We start from the raw sequence: 12612 nt of genomic DNA, 5'->3' as shown, positions 1-12612 counted from the left end.
ACATACATAAAGTAAATAAACAAATCTTTAAAAAAATAAACTTTGAACCATACTTTAAAGTAAAATATACATTCCTCTATAATTTGAGCAGCCTTACCTCACTCGTTGAAAGTCTTGAATGAACAAGAGTTACCCTTTCCTAGCAAGAAGGAAGCCCATTAGACTTCTAACGGCCACTCTTGCTGTGGTCTCCAGGCTCTGCAGTTCTTCCATCAAATTCAGAATGACCAAGCCTCTACACTCATGGGAACCAGTATTTTTTTGTTTGTTTGTTTAAATCACTCTCAGTCTCTGTCTCTGTCTCTTTCTTACTTCTGGTAGTTCAATAGCTGTCTTAGTACAGACTGCACCTGCACACACACACACACACACACACACAAAATACATATACTCACACACACATAAATACATATACACATATATACACACATACACATACTCACTCTCACAATACACACACACACACACACACACACACACACTGCTGGTTTTGTTTCCCTGAAGAAAGCTGACTATAAATGCAACAAAAAATGTTGACAGACTACTTAAATTGTACATGTGCTTTAACATTCTTACTTTGAAGATAAATGGAAAGACAGCTTGGCAGATAATTGTAGCTCACGATCATGAAGGTTCCTTTGAGTTGGTCTCTAACAATAAGGAGAGAGCAAACAGACTGACACTGACTTGAGTGAATTCTACAGGGTGATTGATTAGAATCGTTCTTCCTGCTGTGGCCCCTGCTTCAGCCTGTGGGAAGGAAGACTTGGGTATGAAGAGGCGGAGAAGCACTGCATAGATGGATTAATTCCAAAGACACTGCTATTCCTCTGGTCTGGAGAGGCAGGAGAGAAAGCTTGCTGTGGGTTAGAAAGGAGGCCTCATGGTCTAGAGGAAGAAAAGCCCTGACCTAGGGAAAGCAGTGACTGGCATGTGGCATCCCCTCTCCAACCAGTTGGTGTGACCAAGGTCAAACTGCTTGGCTTTCAGTCTCTGGTATCACCAAAAAAATATACACCCATGTGTATGTATGCATGTATATATGCACGTATGTGTGTATGTATGCATGTATGTATGTATACTTAGCTTCACCCTGAAATTCTATCACTCTATGATGGCTGGAATATGTTAAAATTCTTTTAATTCAATCATTTATAAAAGCACATGTTCATAAGATTTTTTTCTATTCCAGTTTCTGACTAGAAAGTGGGCTTGAGCTGGGCAGTGGTGGAGCATGCCTTTAATCCCACCCAGCACTTGGGAGGCAGAGGCAGGTGGATTTCTGAGTTCGAGGCCAGCCTGGTCTACAGAGTGAGTTCCAGGACAGCCAGGGCTACACAGAGAAACCCTGTCTCAAAAAAAAAAAAAAAAGTGGGCTTGATTTCTTAGTGGGCTCAACACCTTAGCAAAAGTCTTAGCATTTACTGTAATTCTTATCTTACAGTTCTGAGTAGGCCCTTTGAATGTCAAACTTATAAATTATAAGCGTCTGCCAACTTTCTCTTACCCCAATATGGTATAATTTCCAAAGAGATAACATATTTGTAATATTTTAGATATTAAAAATATGAATGCCTACAACCTCTAGATCACTAGGCTGGAGGTCAGGTGACCTTGAAAGACCACCTATTTGCTGTTTCACCTTATGCAAATTAACTTTCTGGGTTTTTTTTTTTGGGGGGGGGGGGTGCATTTCTTCCTCTGTAAAACAAGCATTGAATGCCTGGCCAAGTATGGCTAACTAAAGAATTCATTTAGAGTCATTTGTCAGCTCTGCCTGGTTGAGAGAGGACCATTTCCATAGACCATTCATTCATTCATTCATTCAGTTAGAGTTAATTTTTGCCTGACAGAGTTTCTCTTTGTAGCTCTGGCTGTCCTGAAAACTAGCTCTGCAGACCTCCAACTCAGACTGGCTTCGAACTCAGAGAGATGCATCTGCCTCTGTTTCCTGAGCGCTGGGACAAAAGGCACGCCCCACCACAGCCTTTGTTCCAATCAATACCATGAACTGGAAACACACTCAAATGAGGTACTGGAAAGTGGTCAGCTGCTGTAACCTCTGGCTTTGTCATAGACACCAAACTCCAAAAAGTCACAGCCCCCATAGTTTAAGGAATCCTGGGAACTGTGGAATATCTGAATATTCCAAACAGATCCCCTCTCCACAGTCTTGTCATGGCGGTATAGATCTCTGCTATGTAATACCAGGTGCAGGCTCTTAAACCCTAGCCCCAATGTCTCACCAGTTGGGAGACTGATTCCAGCGCTTCTGTTCTCTCCAGTACCTGCAGGCAGTGAAAGGCTTGAGCTGGTACTTAAAGTCATCATGAACACAGATGCTTTTGCCTGGTTGCTAGGAAACAGTGACTGGATGAAAATAGTTTTATAAACATCCTCACGTCTCCCCCCAGGTACATACAAAGGGGCGCGTGTGTATATTTGAGTCAGACTGTGACCCTGACCTTTGGTTCACATATCTTCTCACTTGAGTAGGCAGGGGTGTGCCAGCTAAATGATTAAACAGAAAACCGAGATGAGAAGAGGAGGCCACTTTCCCAGGTTTTCTTTTTTCTCTTCTTTCCTTTCTTCTTTTCCAAACTAGCATTTGGCTACAGATGGAGGACACAGAGAATCTGCAAGGATTGCTGGGCAAAGCCCCTGGAACTTCTGGCTCCTTCATACTTAAGGTAGCGCGAGCAATCTTTTGGGGTGACTCGACTCAGTGGCATGAAAATCCTTGGAAACCACCTCCTGTGGCCAAAGCATCACGTGTTGCTTAGTTCTGAACAACCGGACGCTGAGTAGAGTCATCTCGGAAGAAGGAGCCTTGCTGATTGGTTGCTTTCACCAGACGGCCTGCATGCAAGTGTGTAAGGACACTTTTTTTTTTTTGATTAATGATTGACATCTGCTGTGGCTGTAATGCTCAGAAGTGGAGAACCACAGTGAATGCTGCCACCCCTGGTCACGTGGTCCGGGTTGTATAAGAAAGCAGGCCGAGCAAGCCGTGAGGAGGAGGCAATAAGCAGCATCTCTCCATAGTTTCTACTTCAGTTCCTGCCTCCAAGTTCTAGCCTTGAGCTCTTTCCCTGGCATCTCTTCGTTAATGGACTCTAATGTGTAAGATGTAACGAACCCTTTCTTCCCCAGGTCTGTGGTCAGTGTTTCATCCCAGCAACAGAAAACCAAACTAGGACGCATTAGCACCTCTCTCCTGATGCCTGTTTCCTGCCTGCACACTCTCACCCATAACCCACGTTCCCTTCCTTAGCTTGTTGAGGACATCTCTTGGCTTTTATGATAATATCTGTATGTCTGACCATGGCCTGCATATGCCTACTCTAGAACATACACTAAGCTGGGTATTCTGCCCCTGGGCTGGGTACATATTACAACACTTTTCTTATGTTTACAATACTGAGACTGGAACCCAGAGCCTGTGCATTCTAGGTAAACTCTCTCTCCCTCTGCCCATGAGCATTATAGCCACAGCCTATAAACACATAGTTCCCATCACTCTCCCTCCTGATTATATTAGTGAAGAAAAATATCTTTCCTTCTGAATAGTAAGGTTCATGGCTGAGGACTTCCTAAATCAAGACATAATAATAAGAGAAAGGCATTAATTTAATTAATATGTTTTATATGACACAAGAGGCTTCATAACGAAATGAAGCTGCAAAGAAACAGGCAAGTTTAGGTGTTTTCGTTTTAAGTTTTGGAAGAGTGGATACTCATTGTGAAGTAAGCTGGAGAGATTCTAAGATCTTGCGGTTCACGCTGGGTGATTTAACCAAGCCCAATTGCTCAGTTGCTTCTCTGCTCCTGTGCCTTAGGCTCTTCCCCAGATAAGAGAGGTACCTCTCACCTGAGAAGTCAGGCTCTGCTTAACGGGAGAACTGTCTGCTATTGCTTGCTTTGGGGAGAAGATAACAGTGACCTTCCTGTTGCTATTGTATTCTCAAACTCCAATGTGCCTGGGTCCAGCATTGTGGTGTGTGCTGGGCTCAGAGAAGTTTAGGATTGGTGTAGAACAGGTAGTGTTTCCATAACCAGTTGTTTATGTTTTTGACCTTTGGATTTAGTATGTGTGGTACTGAGGCACTGTACACACCCATAGCATATAACAACAGATCATTATATGTGGATGGAGTATTTTTTGCATAAAAGAAGTTTTATAAACGTCTCATTGGACTGAAAAGACCCAGACATTCTAGAGTAACAAGGAGAAATAACCCTGCTTACCCTAGGGTTTAGACATGTCTGGGCACATCAGGACAAGTCTGGAGGATTAGAGACTGTGGGAGCATCTAGACTGCATCTGCTTCAGTGGATCTGAACTTTGGCTGTATGTTCCACCCCAGGAACTTTTAAAACATGAAGAATCATTACCGTTGAATCCCTGAGGATGAGATCAAACCATCATATTCCTTAAATTCCTCCAAGGGCTCTGATATACAAAGAAGGTTGGTAATAGTGGATGCATGTGGAAGACTGGGGGACATCCTGGGTGGTGAGTACTCCATCACTACACAGATACCCTAAGCTTTGGGGGGGGGGAACTTCTCTTCGTTTCATTAAAAAAAAAAAAAGCCTGTCACTGAAACATGTTAGAGGTGACCCCTCCCCCATGAGTATACTGTTATTTTTTTAATTAAAATATAATTACATAATTTCTCCCCTTTACACACCTTCCATATCCCACTCCCTCACAAATTCTTTGGCCTCTTTTTCTTTCTTTAAACACACACATGCACACACGCATGCGAGACACTCTCTCTCTCTCTCACATACACATGAATGCACTCATACTCGTTTAGCGTTACTTGTATGTATATGATTTTTAGTGTTACTTGTATGTATATGATTTTTAGCGTTACTTGTATGTATATGATTTTTTGCGTTACTTGTATGTATATGATTTCAGGGCTGACCACTTGGTATTGGATAACCAATTCCCCAGGTAGAGATCTCCCCCCTAGGGAAGACTATCTCTCCTGCTCTCAGTATTCCTTAGTTGCCTGGAGTTCTTTGTGTAGGGCTGGGTCCCCATGTTATTTCCTCTTCCACGTTAGCATGTCTATTGATGCTGAACTGCTTCACATCTTGTTTTGGCAGTCATTATTGACATATAGTGGCCGAAGCTACCCAGCCACTTCTAGGAGACAAATCCCACAGCAAATTTCCTGGTTCTCTGGCTCTTGTAATCTTTCTGCCCCACTTTTCACGATGTTCCCTGAGCCTCAATGTCCAGGAATTGTGTTGTAGACATCATCTATTAGACAGTAGCCCTCTAGTTCCTCTCTGTGTTTTGTCCAGTTTTGGTTTCCTAAATGGTCTCCATCTATTACAAAGAGGTTTGTGTGTGTTTTTGCACAGTGTGTGTGTGTGAGAGAGAGAGAGAGAGAGAGAGAGAGAGAGCGCGCGCGCGCTGCGCGCGAGAGAGAGAGAGAGAGAGAGAGAGAGAGAGAGAGAGAGAGAGCTATACTTATCTGTGAGTATAAGGATAAGCTTTTAGAATACAGCCAGGAATTACGTGGGTTTAGTGTGGTAGAAGGCTCACTTCTCAAGTCCATGACTTCCCAAGCAGTTGGCTAGGTTCCCAGCATTAGGCACGATTTCCCTCCTGTTGAGCAAGCCTTGGTCCAATTACACAGCTGTGGATTACCATCAAGGCATGAGTGCCAGGATTGTGTCCTTAGGGATAGCTTGCCAGCCTGGCCATTGTTGTGGGTCATAGGCATCACAGCTGGGTGGGATTACTGGGTTGCCTCCCTCAGGAGCTTGCACAGAACCTTCTGGTACAGTGAAAGCAAGTCCCTGGAGAGGAGGCTTTCAGGCCAGATCCAGCTGGGATCCTCTGAGTCCTGTGCCTGAAGTACATGCTGTGTTCAACCTCTTGGAGACAACCAAGGCCAACAACAGTAGCCTACCTATAATGTTTTGGGAGACCCGTGGACAACCAAGACCAATAATTTGGAAGAGAGAGTATCTCATGTCCAGTCCTGTGTGTTTTATTAGGTAGCCTATGGTTCTTGGGGGGAACATTGTCAATACAAGTGTGATAACGTCATTTAAATTGTGTATCTGTACACGCATACACACACATGTAATGCATGTGATTTTGGTAAATAAAATATAATACAGTTCCTCATATCTACTTTTTCAGACATCTTAGTGCTATTTTTCTTGTTTCTTCCCTTTCTTTCTGGAATGACCTCCCATCCCCCTGACTAAAGCCACCCCTAATTTTTATCACTTCCCCATCTATACTAAGCTCTTAAAAGTAGGATTCTCATTTTATTTTTAAAGCAAAACTTTGGGCTACAGAGATGTGTCTGTAATTCTGATACCAGGCAAGGGGACCCCACTGTGAGGCTTGCCTGGCAGCCAGTCTAGCCAAATCAGTGAGCTCTGGGTTCAACGAGAGATCCTGTCTTAAAAAAACAAAATGAGGTGGGAAATTGGTAAGATGACTCAGTAAATAAAAGTGCTTACCACTTCTCTTCTCTGCATGTCTCTTGAAGGCAGGCTTCTTATCTACATTTGCTGTTACCTACAAGTCACACTCAGTGTCTGACCCATGCCAGTCAAATGCCCTGCCACTGAGAAACACTACATCATCTCCAGGCCATACTACTAGTTTTGAATCCTTTGTAAGAACAGTGGGTAGGCTGGTTTCCTGTCTCCTGGCTGGTGGCATCTGTAGACTGAAGGAAGGATTTTTGCCTTCATTGACTTCCATGTTGGGAAGGGGGAGGAAAAAGTTGATAAAATCAAAATTGGTTTATAAAAATTGTAGAGCATACATTTAGTTCCAGCACTTGGGAGGCAGAAGTAGGTAGATCTCTGAGTTTGAGGCCAGCTTGGTCCACAGAATATGTTTCAGCCAGGACTACACAGAAATAACTCATCTCAGAAAAAAAAAATAGATATAGATAGATGATATAGATATAGATAGAATATTTTAAGCCTTGAAATTAAATATTGAAAGTGTTTACATCTTAATTTCATATAAATATTCTGTTTACAAAGAAAATGAAAGGAAGAAAAGCATGATCTGGGATTCTTGGCTTGATTGTTTGCTTGGTTCAGCTCTGATGTAAAAGGAAGTGATAGGAAGACCCCAGATTCAGTTTGCAAAGACAAAGAGTGTTTATTCTACAGAAACAACCAACGTGGGGGGTCAACCATTCTCCAAAATGATGACCCCAGACAAAGGCAGACAGGATTTATAGGGGACTGGGGGAACTCTTTAGAAGGATTAGGTAATCTAAAATGTCATTGGTGGGTGCTGGGGGAGGGGGTCACAGGTGGTTTGTGGTCTGCATGCCCATGTCATAAACTTTTAACCACAGGATGAGATAGGGCTCCATCCTGAGGTAAGATATTTTCCCATTCTCGTGGTTATCCCCAGGCTGTTCTTTGGGAAGGGTTTTTATGACCTTGTTCCTGAATTTTATGGTCTGTTCGTGGAGCTGGTGCCTTATAGCTTAGTTCCTGGGACTTAGGGTATGTTCCTGAAGCTGGTGCCTTACGGCCTTCTTCTCAAAGTCAGGCCTGGTCCTTAAATGGAGACAATGGGGTGTATGTCACCCTTTCATTCATCTCTTGAGCAAGGCCCCATCTTAATTTTTGAGATGTCTCCAGGGCCTGATATTGCTACATAAGAATCATCAGTTGGGAGGGTTGCACAGCATCTGGGTCTAAGGAGCCGAAGGAGGTGGTGGCCTTAGGAAGATGTCTCCTTTTTCTACCAAACGCAAGGACCGCTCTGATGAGAAGTCCAAGAATCGATCTAAAGATAAAGCGGCCACTAAAGAGTTAAGTGAGAAGGATCATGGCAGAGATAAGACTCAGTGCTTCAAGCAGAAGCAGAAGCGGAAGCGGGGAAACGGCAGCACCAGGTCTCGGTCCAGCTCAGCCTCCAGCCCCAGCACAGGCTCAAGCAGTGGCTCCAGTTCCGCCTCTGCATCCAGCCACTCAGGAAGCTCCAGCACAACCCGAAGCTCCAGTTCTAGCAGCTCCTCCGGCTCCCCAAGCCCTTCTCAAAGAGATGAAAGCCCTTCAAAGAGATGAAAAAGAGAGGAAAAGGCAGAGCCCTTCACCTAAACCCACCAAAGTGCACATTGGGAGGCTCACCAGGAATGTGACCAAAGATCATATCATGGAAATGTTTTCGACATACGGGAAAATTAAAAGGATTGGCATGCCTGTAGAAAGGATGCATCCTCATCTATCCAAGGGCTATGCATATGTGGAACTTGAGACTCCAGATGAAGCAGAGAAGGCACTGAAACACTTGGACGGAGGACAAATTGATGGCCAAGAGATCACTGCTACTGCTGTTGGCACCCCGGGCTCGGTCACAGCCTCTGCGATCCAGTCAGCCCAGGAGAATGCTTCCACCACCTCCCATGTGGCATAAGTCACCCCCACGGATGAGGAGAAGCTCTCGATCACCAAGATGCAGGTCCCCTGTGGGTAGAAGGTCTTGATCTCCTGGCCGCCGCTACCGCCACCACTGCTGTCACAGGAGCAAATCCAGCTCCAACTCCTCCAGATAAGCAGGGGCATTGATTCGTACCTCTGTAACTTACGTTCTGCAGACTCAGTTTTGTCCTTTTCTCTAGCCAAATGAGGATCTATCTGTAGGGAAGGACCCCTTACCAGGGTAGGTTTTGAAGACAGCAGTTGAGATGGTTCCTCTGCAGGAGGGTTGTCTGGCTAGAAAGTTCACCCCTTCAGCTCTTGATAGTCTGGTAGCAGAGCCAGCTGGAGCCTATGGCAGCCTATGGCGTTTTCCACAAATGACCCAGAACCAGTCAGACAACCTGGTCAAGCCCTTTGCTGTCACTGTGCTGCACCCGTGGATAGCGTGGATAGCGCGTGGATAGCACCAAGCTGCTGTTCTGTTAGGCCTGGCCATGCCCCCTGCTGAGTGCTCTTTAACTTCTAGGGTTAAAACCTTTGAAGGATTCCTCCACAAATGGTTATCTCTTTTCTGTCCCTGTGTCTCTTACTTTCTAAAATTCATGAGCCAGTTCTACCTACCCCCTCACCCTACCCACCCCCCACCCCCCAACCCCCCCCTCACCTCCTCACCTGCCGTTCATGGTGATGTTGCGGGTTAAACTTGGCAATGTGTACATTGCCCCTCTTCACTTTATTATAGTCAGTACAATAAAATTTATTTTGAGTTTTATAACTTTGTAGCATTTTAGATAAGGTTGTGTTTGTACTTGTGTAGAGTGAAAGGATGGTGTTGAATAAAATCTACTTTAGAATGCAAAAAAAAAAAAAAAAGATCTAATCAGTTGGACCATAGAGATTTGTTCTCGTATGAATTTGAGCATTTATCACACAAGATCCACAAGTGAGAACAATTAGCAAGAACAGAATTGGTCCTCACTAGTAGTCAGCTACCAGAAAAATTATGATTCATACCAGTTGTGATTCTGTTGCCTGAGTGTAGCCCTTTCCTCTAGTCTTTGGGGGACCATGGCCAGGCTGTTTCTGATAATGCCTGAGTTGCTGGTGTAGAAATAGCATTGCTCTCCTGGGGCCTGGGAAAGGTCTAATGTAGTACTACTTTAGCTAATGAGTCTAAAGATTCTTCTAAGTGATGAATAGGCTTTTTAAATTAAGCTAAGTCTGAGTCTGTAAGGAGCAGGTAGATGGAACCCTTTGGAGACCTGTGAAGGACCTCCGTCATCTAGGGTACATGGGCTGTGGGTGAAGCAAGAGGTTTTTGGTTTTTTTTTAAATTCTTAGCTTGAGTGGATCTTGTGGGAAGACAACAGTGAGCTACAGTCCAGTGTTGGCCTCGGGTGCCCAGTCCTCCAGAAGCTGTTCTCTGCAGTGTTTCAACTGCTGAGTTGTCTCTGGTCCTGCAGGCTTGATGTGGGAATGGTAGATCCAAGCCTTTATCCCATCATGGCCATGGGCACTGTCAGGATCACCGTGTGTGGGCTGTTTCAATGAGGCTCAAGGGTGTGGTGGTTATGCCTTTTAATCCAGACCTCATCACCTGATTCAAAGCAATGGGGATTAGGAGGGGTGCAAACTCATAGATTTGGTGGACGCTTGGCCATATTTGTTTTGGCATCCTGAGAAGGACTCTAGGACTTCCAGAGTGGTCATATTCTGCAAGAATTTCAGACTGAAGGTTAGGTAAGAAGGGAGGGGACCTCCCATACAGGAACTTCAAAGGGGTCGAACCTGAAATAAAAGGGGTGCTCCCAGCACTCTGGGAACAACAAGCACAATGTAGTTTCCAATCTGTCCCCAATACCTTAACAAATGACTGTTACCTGAGAGATGAAGGCCCACCCATTGTCAGAACCCAGCAGTAAGGGCAGTCCACACCTGGGGATGATGTTCCCCAGCTACTTCTTGGCTACCACGTTGGTGGTCTCCCTTTTGGTGAGGTGGGGGAAGCTCTGGTGGAGCTAAAGCTTTCATGGCTTTGGCTGTGAAATCTAAGGCAGTCTCTTTGCAGCCTTACGGTCCAGCCTGTTTCCTCTGCTCTCTTACCCATGTCCTTTTGACGTCCTGGGCAGTGAGCGATGGCTACCTTGAGGGACAACCAGAGTGCCTCTAATAGGGCCAAAATCTGTTCTTATTTTTTATAGCCTTTCCCCCTCCCACCATGAGCAGCCTCCTTTCTTTATATAGAGTCCAGAAACCTGAGCCACAGCGAAGACGTATCGTCCATCCATGCAGATGTTAGCAGTTTTGCTCTTTGTCAGTTTTAGGGCCTGAGTGAAGGCAATTAATTCAGCTCTTTGAGCCAAAGTTCCAGGCGGTAGGGCCGAAGCCCACACTATAGAGTCAGGAGCCACCACAGCCACACACCCTCACACCCGGGTCTGCCTTGGATGCAACTGCTCCCATCTGTGAGCTAGATCATTTCTGCATCTGGCCCGGTGCTTTCTGTCAGGTGTGGTCTCAGGTTCTAGACGTGCCTCAGCACTATTGGGCAGTCATACACAAACATCTTGGTCCTGGTTCAGGAGCAGAGTAGCTGGGTTTAAGGCAGAGGTGGGGTGGTATTTAATGTGGGGGCAGGTACAGGAGCAGGGACTGGTCATGCAGCAGCTAGGCATTAGATGTCTAGCAGTCTGGGAGGTTTTGAGTAGTCCCTGGATGGTATGAGGGGTGGTTATAACCAGTCCTTGTCCCATGGTGATTTCATCTGTGTTTTGACCCCAAGGCAGCAGCTGCCATAGTACTTAGGCCAGCTGGGCACCCTCCTGTGACAGGGTCTAGTTTCTTACACGGATAGGCCATGGGTCTCTTCCAGTAGCAACTAATAGCCCCTTGGTGAGCCCCCTAGTCTGCCCATCCTCTGGACCCTCCCTGTTGATAAAGACGTTTTTGGCTGTAGCCAGGAGCTCAGCCATGCACTTACCTTCAAATCCTTTCATTCACTGGAGTTTTCGGTGGATGTCTGGCACTGCCTGGTTGGTGAATGCCAGGTTCATTGATTTTCCCTCACCTCTGGGTCCAGAGGCGTATAGATGCAGTAGGCTTCCAGCGACCTTTTGAGAATGCCCTTGGACTCTCCTTATCTTGTAAAACTTGTCCTATCTTAGACAAATTTGTGGATCTCCTAGCAGCCTCCTGAAGATCTCTCATTAGAATCTGGCAGTAGACTTTTAGCCTCTCCTCAACCATAGGGTTGTCAGGACCCTAATCAGGACAAACCAAGGGAAAAGCCTCATCGAGCCTCAATGTCAGCTTGTACAGTGGTGGGCTGGCCATTCGCACCCTGAACCAGTTTCCAGGCTGCTGCTGTCACCTGTTCATTCCCTCGGACTTGAAGACCACCTGCAAGAGTTGTTGGCAGTTGTCCCAAGTAGGCTTGTGAGTAACCATGACAGAGTCTAATATGGCTAAGAAGGCAGAGGGTTTCTCTGAAAACTGGGGATTCTGTATCTTCCAGTTTATATAGATCACTAGTGGGAAAGGGATGTGGGTCCGGTACTGTGTGCCCTGTCTATCTAGCCTGCAAAGGCAGTACAGTTGTGGTGAAATCTGCCTACCTTGCCATGCAGGCTCGTGTGTGAGAAGGGCAGACTATGTCCCCTCCTGCTTCTCTGGAGCTCTGGATCAGCATCCACCATTTGCAAGGGAGGGGGCGTGCACTGGGATAGGATGATAATGGAGTGGGCACCTGACAGAAATCCCCTGGCCAGATGCAGAAATGGTCTAACTCACAGATGGGAGCAGCTTCCTGCAAGGCAGAACCAGGTTTGCGTGTATGGTGGTGATGGAGGAGTCTTCCTCTGGAATCTAAAGGGTTAGGACTGCTGGCTTGATTCTTTGGAGGTTCTGTTTCCTTTATCTGTAAGGCCACTGGGGTAGATGGTAGGAAAGGCCGCCCTCAGCCAGGTAGCAAGGCTCCCTACCAGATGTTGCCAGACAGTGATGATTAGAACCTGGTTAGGGTATCCACAATTTCCATACACAATACCTTTAACCAACTAGATAGTGGGAAGATGGAAAGTGCCCTTTTCTGGCCACCCATTAAAAGCTGGCCATTCATTACTGAAAAAAAATGAAAAAGAACAACAACAATAACAAAAACCCAAACAAACAAACAAA

General features: G+C 45.5%; 1 pseudogene; it reads left to right on the top strand.

The window, feature by feature from the left end:
• Nucleotides 1–7743: 7743 nt before the first annotated feature.
• LOC127692746 (RNA-binding protein with serine-rich domain 1-like) lies at nt 7744–8616 on the top strand (annotated as a pseudogene).
• The last annotated feature ends 3996 nt before the right edge of the window (nt 8617–12612 follow it).

The sequence above is a fragment of the Apodemus sylvaticus genome, chromosome 9 (genome assembly GCF_947179515.1).
Source record: "Apodemus sylvaticus chromosome 9, mApoSyl1.1, whole genome shotgun sequence".
Classification (NCBI taxonomy): Eukaryota; Metazoa; Chordata; class Mammalia; order Rodentia; family Muridae; genus Apodemus; species Apodemus sylvaticus.
The sequence above is the reverse complement of the archived record's forward strand: the minus strand, read 5'-3'. Positions and strand labels throughout refer to the sequence as shown.